The sequence below is a fragment of the Pseudopodoces humilis genome, chromosome 1, assembly GCF_049639895.1.
Source record: "Pseudopodoces humilis isolate 2021_Gansu_Grassland_sample_001 chromosome 1, ASM4963989v1, whole genome shotgun sequence".
In the NCBI taxonomy this organism is placed as follows: Eukaryota; Metazoa; Chordata; class Aves; order Passeriformes; family Paridae; genus Pseudopodoces; species Pseudopodoces humilis.
In genome coordinates, this window is record NC_142200.1 from 24,537,869 (window position 1) to 24,544,136 (window position 6,268).

Consider the following 6,268-nt stretch of genomic DNA (forward strand, 5'->3'; position numbering starts at 1 on the left):
ATCTTTCCCAGAAGGATATTGGGTTTTATATCAAAAAGCTCTAATATTCTTCTGATGAAGTTCACAATAACTATTGGTATGATTCCCACATCTTTTCCATCAGTGGGAGAATAATATTTGTTTCTGCTTTTCCCTTTACAATTGATGTACTGATAAAATCTAGATAAAGGCAAGATACAGGCAAAAAAATTAAGTTCTGTTATTTCTATTCTTATGCAGAAAATTCAGCTTTCTAGTAGCTGGAGACCCTCCAGGCCTCTAATTTGTCTGGTTTCTCATTGCTACAATGTTTTGTGGTTAATTACAAATTCTTCTTTATTGGTGTCTGTGATTAGACTAGCTGTTGCCACCCTTGCATTCCATGCTGAGAGGCACACAATAAGACCCATATCTGTAAAACTAAATTATTTCTCTATGAAAAGCATCCATTGAAGAGATTCTGTGGGTACAGCCAATATTTAGATGCAAACACACAAACAGTTTAATTTCTGGGTATCTAGAGTAAACTCATTCTGCCTCAAACTCTTTTCTTTCCCATCTGGTTATATGGAGCTTTTCTAACTCACAGAAGCCTTGCAGACCCCCAAGCCATAGTGGAGATGAGCTCAAGGCACCCAACACTCTTTAAGAATTTCATTCATACTTCTGACATCTACACATTCTTCCTGCAGCAATATCTTTCTTGGCAGCTCCCAGTAGAAGAGCTTACCTTGGAGACAGGCCATCACCAGGATTTTCACTCCCCTGGTCTGATCTCAGATGTTTACTTCCGAAGTGCTGGTGATTCAGAGATCATCTGTTCAGTATGACTGCTCTTGATCACATTTAATTAAATCGTAGAATCATAGAACATGCTGAGTTAGAAGAGATCCACAAGAATCATTGAAGTCCAGTTCCTGCACATGACAGCACCAAGAGTCACACCATGTGCCTGACAGCGTTTTCCAAATGCTCCTTGAACTCCATCAGGTTTGGTGCTATGACCACTTCTATGGGGAGCCTGTTCCAGTGACCAACCACCCTCTGGATGAAGAACTTTTTCCTAATATGTAACCTAAATCTTCCATGACACCCCTTGATGCTATTCCCTTGGGTCCTGTCACTGGTCACCAAAGAGATCAGTGTTTCCCCTCCCTCTTCCCCTCACAAGGAAGTTGCAGACTGCAATGGGGTCTCCCCTCAGTCTCCCCTTATCAGAAGGAGAACAGACCAAGGGACCTCAGCTGCTCCTCATACAGCTTCCCCTCCTGGTCCCTCACCATCTTTGTGTCTGTCCTCCAAACACTCTATGTACTATGTTAACAAATGAAGCTACATTTAAAGAAGAGCACTGTGCCACTTCAGTCCACACCATCCATATCTGTGTGGAACAGTCCTTGCAGTACCATTTACAGTGTGGTCATAAATCTACTAAGCATTATCATCAAGGAAGCTACTTATCTGAAACAGAGCTTGGTGTTCGCATAAAATAACTAGAGTGACAGGCCTTGTTACTCTTTCTTATTGTCCTGGCAAAATCATGAACTGTATGTTTATCACTTTATCCATCCCTGAAATGGAGCTGCGCTTTAATGAACATGTTGCATGAAGTGAGTTCCAGTTGAAATTGAAGAAGGCTGCTCATTGAGACTGAAATTGCAAAGGGAATTCAAGTCAGACGCTTAATTATCCAAACTGGAGTTTGACCAAGATACTGCTATTCTTGTGATATGTGTCATGGGATAGCTCGTGATCAAAAGCTGCTGTAACCTTGACTTGAATTTGGAGCTTCCTTTTTTATACTTAGTTTCCACCAGGTGCCAGGAGGGTACAGCAGCGCTGCTCTTCCTCAAAGCAAAAGGTGCTGTCTAGTGAAGCACCACAAGTTACTTCAGATCTTTACCTGCTTTTCTTCAATGTATCTTATCCAGGTATGGACTGAGCCTGATATTGTTTGGTTTCATGACCAAAGACTCAGTGGTGTTTCAAAAAGTAACTTCCCTGGAAACTGGAAAAAAAAAAAAGCTCAAATAAAAGTGTAGGACAATGTTTTCCTCATTCCACTCAAACTGCCCCTCAGAACTAAAAATCAGAGGTCAAATTAAAATTTTAAATGATGCCAACATTTAGAATTATCTAACAGATTTAAAACTGCCTAATTATTTCTGTAATATTAATCCATTCAAAAATAGAAAATAAAGTAAAAAAAATATTAGAAGTTTATTCAAATACTATTTGACTAACATTAGTAAACAAATGAAATTATTTTACAGAAGAAAGGGATCTACATATTTAGATATGATATAGATATTTAAAAATAATATAATATTTATTGGGTAGCAACCTCTGACAAATACCAATGGCAATAACTTTGAGTATATGTAATGTGATTGAGAGGAGATTAATATATTAAATAAAGATTTCTGAAAGCAGTTGGTGTCTTCAAGACAACCAAGGAAGGGCTTAATGGTTATGGTAATACATAGAGATGGAGCTGGAATGTAAAGGAATTTAGAACCCATAAACAACTTTCCTGCCAATAAGGATTATATTTTCCAGTGTGAACTGCTTCTTAATTCAGACTGAAAATTCCTCCATTATTCTAAAAATAAGGTTAACTGGAAATAGCACCAATACTGTAAAAGAAATGACAGATGTGCAATCAGAAAAAGATGATAACATGAATAAGCCTTACAAGAACTGCAATTCCAGTTACAAATAACAGAAGACGCCTCCCTTTGTGTAAATGAAGACTTCTTCACCATTATAATTTCCGTCTGTCATGATCTACTGTAGTAAAATTAATGCAGCCCAGGAAATTGCAGCTTTGTAACAGCAGCAGCCCTACATAGATTTGCATGAGTACTCTGTAGTGACAGGAATAGAATATATGGCATAAAAAGTTACTAAAAATAGACTTGTCTAGTCACTGGCCAAATGCTACCCGTTGCTTTTGGGAACGGAGGGTGTCGACAGGAGAGGCTGTCAGTGCAGCGAGCATGACCCTACCCGCAGCTCTGGTGTGCTGTTCTCCCGCCTTCGTAGCCCTGCAGGTGGGAAGGAGTGGGTTGGAAGAAGGACCATTTTCTGAAACATTAGGTGCTGTCAGCCTCCTAAGTCATCACTGAATAACATAATGTTCCTTGTCTGTGTTTCGCCAGTGGGAGGGTGACTTATTACACAACTGTAACGGGATGAGCAGTGTTGATGGGACTCAAGGTAAAATTCTTCTGCAGATAAGAGGCTCATATTTAATTCCTGCGCTCTGTAGATCTACTGTCTAATTTCTGCAGAGAAAAAAAGCAATTAAAAAAAAAAATATGGAATTGTATGAAGTTCCCATTTTCATGGTGCTGGTATACTTTTGCATGTGAATAAATTACAGACACATACATTAAAAGAAAAAAAGAAAAGAAAGTTAAACATTTCAGCATACTAACTATTCCAGAGATTGTCACATGATTGTGCATATCAATGCCAAGTCACGATCCTATCTGGATATGGAAGTTTGTGCTAGGTTGTGGCATGGTACAAAGGACAGAACTGAGAAGTATTTTCAAAAGTCTTGTCTATCTTTCAAAACATGCTCTGAAATATTATTCTGGATGCTGTATCATAGTTATTATATTAGTTTATATTGCATTACCTTACTTGAAACCACATATTCAAATCTATAGTTACTCTTTTTTTTTTTTGTAACTGGTACAGGATTATTATATCCTGCATCTCATGCTTTACACAGTGATGTAATTACATTTCTCAGACTACCCATGATATGAAATTTTATCTTGTCATAGACTCGATCTTGTGTCACAGGATAGGTTTGCAAATGAAAATCTTGAAAGAATTTTGTGCACTTTGTATATGCTACTCCTCTGCACCTCCCTGTATTACAGTTTTAAAAAAGAAGCCAGATCTTGTGTTAGCTTATTGTGCCTCTCCCAATGCAGTGAATCTGAGAAAATGTAATGATTAGCTCTTTTCTTGCTATTTTTATTCCATATACTTGCCATGAGGAAAAAACTTGGTTTAGCAAACAGTCCCTTGACCATACTCCAATTCTTGCACTGTGAGTGAGAAGTTACGGGAATTTGCATAGCCCATATTATGTCTGAATTTTTGTTTTTATCTATTTTGTCTTTTAAACAAGCAGTGTATTCCTCTGTGTCTTTGAACAGCTCCTATCACAGTGGGTTTAGGCTTGCAGACTCTGCATTATAATAAAACTAAAAATAACAGACAGATAAAAAATTCTTATTGGAAGTTTTTTGTTCTTATATATAGCACAGAAAATTACAGTGGTACCTGAAAAAGTCTGCACCATGCAAACAGACTCCCTGAGATATTTTTTTACACTTACTACTTATTAAAGAGGCAAGATTAACAAAGAGCTGTAGTTGTTTTAATATTGATGCACAAATACTTTTGCACTTGACAATGAGCTTCAACATTTTCACTGGTTGGTCTCATGCAAAAGTTAAGATTATTTTATCTAGGGAAAATATAAAAAAAAAAATCAATGAGAATGATAATTTTAGAATGAAGAAAAATTAAACTTGAGCATTACCAAGCTTCTCAAAAGGTGTCTCTAATCATAGGACATTAATAAGAATAGAGGAAGAGAATATGTTGTACTCTTTTCATTTTATCTCTCTGCTAAATGTAAGCCTTGTCAGTAGCCAATGTGCTGCCTTGCTCAGCCCTAATTTGTTTGATACAGAAGTTTATATGAAACAGGACTGGGGCAGGACAGAGAGGTACAGGTGTGATTCTGTTCTGTGGCACAGGTGAAGACACCTTGAGAAACCTTCTGTAGGGCTGCTCTCAGAGGGGTAGCTGGTTCATTTGCCCGTGTCATTTTCAAAGCTGCACAGTAGCGTATTTTCAGTAGGAGGCATTTCCCATGGAGGCACGTGCTTGGATCTGTAGTCTGTATCATTCAGCCTTCAGTGCTGCGAGCCCAGGAGATGCCTTGGCAGCGCAACCAAGTACCACAGCGAAGGCTGAGGCATGTGCAGCGGGTGCTCTGACTCGCCAGTACAAGGAGCTCAGGGGCAACTAGTGCAGAAAAGCACCTGTGCTTGTGCTACAACACTGAACTCAAGTCATCATGAGTCTTCTGGGTAGTTCAGGCACAAGCAGGGCTGCTCAGAGCACAGCATCCCACCCACCAGAGAAGGCAGGATTTTCATAGCAGGAAAACTGCACAGCAGTTTAATTAAACATGTATTGTAAGGCAGTTGTGTCCAGAGGAAGAAGAGCAGGAAAACAGTAGCATGGTCTCACTGCCTAAGCTGTCTGCAGGCTGAAATTATCTGATGCTTGAATTTTTCCTTTAGAGCCTGACTAGCATCCAAGGAAGGCTTGTTACCAGCCAGGTGCATCCCCTAGTTTCCTGGTACACATTCAGGTACCATCTAGCTTTCCATGGATACAGCAGACAGTGCTAGCAGATCTACACATCAGGCTGCAACGTTTGGGTTGGAAAGTCCTGTAGACCTTTGACTACCCTTAAACTCAGGGACGTGAAATACTGAACAGCAGAGGCAGATGATTGAACTATTACCTAATTTCAGCTGTTAAGACTATAGCAGCTCAGGTGACTAAGGTTTAAAGAACTCTGAAAAGTCAAGTCAAGGAGCTATAGGAATGCTTTTTTTTGGTTTTTTTTGGTCCCAAATGGGTTCTCATTTAGATGACAGTCATATTTCCAAGAGTAGGTCAGCACACTGGGATGCTTAATAACAATAATTCTCAGCTGCATGTGCAGGCTTGAGCAGTCAGACTGAGTTGTGACATAGCTTTCCCTGCAGGTCCCTGGGAGAGAGTTTGAGTAATTGCTGCAGGAGGGACCAGGCATTGGTGGAACTCAGTGCAGCCTACTTGGCAGCTTTAACAGTGTATGAAATCTTTTCTGTCTTTTCCCATACAAGAAAAATAGTAAAGAATCTGGTTGCAACTGCCACTTCCTGCAATAGGACTCCAAAATAAAGCCTAACAGCTCTGTTCTTGTTGAAAACTGGGCATGCGATAGCAAAATCATATGCTAAAGATACAACCTTACCGCTAATATTTACAACTTACATTTGCCCTGCCAAGATTGGCTTCATGGTACCTTATCAAGAAGGAGTTTGGGGCACAAAACACCTTGAACCTTAGAAATCCTCACAAAAACAAAAAGTATTGATTTGAGCTTGAGAGTTATTTTGAAGCTGACTGACCAGCTCAATATAATTTATACTAAAAAGGCATCTTGCAGATTAGTCACTGCATTTTCTAATAGAAAAGC